This window comes from Syngnathus leptorhynchus, unplaced genomic scaffold (assembly GCF_054491065.1).
Source record: "Syngnathus leptorhynchus isolate UIUO unplaced genomic scaffold, UIUO_Slep HiC_scaffold_495, whole genome shotgun sequence".
NCBI lineage: Eukaryota > Metazoa > Chordata > Actinopteri > Syngnathiformes > Syngnathidae > Syngnathus > Syngnathus leptorhynchus.
This window is the reverse complement of record NW_028232415.1, coordinates 35,001-36,994: the sequence shown is the minus strand read 5'-3', so window position 1 is coordinate 36,994 and position 1,994 is coordinate 35,001.

Genomic DNA, 1,994 nt, shown 5'->3' with positions numbered 1-1,994 from the left:
GGAAGGAGCGTGATGCCCGGCCGGCTCCTTAAACACAGGCCGAGAGTCGCCCCGGACGGTCGCCTCGCGGCGCCCGTCTGCTCGGATAAAATGACACAAAGTGTCAACTACGAATGTTGTCCATCCAAGGAGGGAGCGTGATGCCCGGCCGGCTCCGAAAACACAGGCCGAGAGTCGCCCCGGACGGTCCGCCTCGCGGCGCCCGTCTGCTCGGATAAAATGACACAAAGTGTCAACTGCGAATGTTGTCCATCCAAGGAAGGAGCGTGATGCCCGGCCGGCTCCTTAAACACAGGCCGAGAGTCGCCCCGGACGGTCCGCCTCGCGGCGCCCGTCTGCTCGGATAAAATGACACAAAGTGTCAACTACGAATGTTGTCCATCCAAGGAGGGAGCGTGATGCCCGGCCGGCTCCGAAAACACAGGCCGAGAGTCGCCCCGGACGGTCCGCCTCGCGGCGCCCGTCTGCTCGGATAAAATGACACAAAGTGTCAACTGCGAATGTTGTCCATCCAAGGAAGGAGCGTGATGCCCGGCCGGCTCCTTAAATACAGGCCGAGAGTCGCCCCGGACGGTCCGCCTCGCGGCGCCCGCCCGCTCGGATAAAATGACACAAAGTGTCAACTACGAATGTTGTCCATCCAAGGAAGGAGCGTGATGCCCGGCCGGCTCCTTAAACACAGGCCGAGAGTCGCCCCGGACGGTCGCCTCGCGGCGCCCGTCTGCTCGGATAAAATGACACAAAGTGTCAACTACGAATGTTGTCCATCCAAGGAGGGAGCGTGATGCCCGGCCGGCTCCGAAAACACAGGCCGAGAGTCGCCCCGGACGGTCCGCCTCGCGGCGCCCGTCTGCTCGGATAAAATGACACAAAGTGTCAACTGCGAATGTTGTCCATCCAAGGAAGGAGCGTGATGCCCGGCCGGCTCCTTAAACACAGGCCGAGAGTCGCCCCGGACGGTCGCCTCGCGGCGCCCGTCTGCTCGGATAAAATGACACAAAGTGTCAACTACGAATGTTGTCCATCCAAGGAGGGAGCGTGATGCCCGGCCGGCTCCGAAAACACAGGCCGAGAGTCGCCCCGGACGGTCCGCCTCGCGGCGCCCGTCTGCTCGGATAAAATGACACAAAGTGTCAACTGCGAATGTTGTCCATCCAAGGAAGGAGCGTGATGCCCGGCCGGCTCCTTAAACACAGGCCGAGAGTCGCCCCGGACGGTCCGCCTCGCGGCGCCCGTCTGCTCGGATAAAATGACACAAAGTGTCAACTACGAATGTTGTCCATCCAAGGAGGGAGCGTGATGCCCGGCCGGCTCCGAAAACACAGGCCGAGAGTCGCCCCGGACGGTCCGCCTCGCGGCGCCCGTCTGCTCGGATAAAATGACACAAAGTGTCAACTGCGAATGTTGTCCATCCAAGGAAGGAGCGTGATGCCCGGCCGGCTCCTTAAATACAGGCCGAGAGTCGCCCCGGACGGTCCGCCTCGCGGCGCCCGCCCGCTCGGATAAAATGACACAAAGTGTCAACTACGAATGTTGTCCATCCAAGGAAGGAGCGTGATGCCCGGCCGGCTCCTTAAACACAGGCCGAGAGTCGCCCCGGACGGTCGCCTCGCGGCGCCCGTCTGCTCGGATAAAATGACACAAAGTGTCAACTACGAATGTTGTCCATCCAAGGAGGGAGCGTGATGCCCGGCCGGCTCCGAAAACACAGGCCGAGAGTCGCCCCGGACGGTCCGCCTCGCGGCGCCCGTCCGCTCGGATAAAATGACACAAAGTGTCAACTACGAATGTTGTCCATCCAAGGAGGGAGCGTGAGGCCCGGCCGGCTCCGAAAACACAGGCCGAGAGTCGCCCCGGACGGTCCGCCTCTCGAGGCGCCCGCCCGCTCGGATAAAATGACACAAAGTGTCAACTACGAATGTTGTCCATCCAAGGAGGGAGCGTGATGCCCGGCCGGCTCCGAAAACACAGGCCGAGATTCGACCCCGGACGGG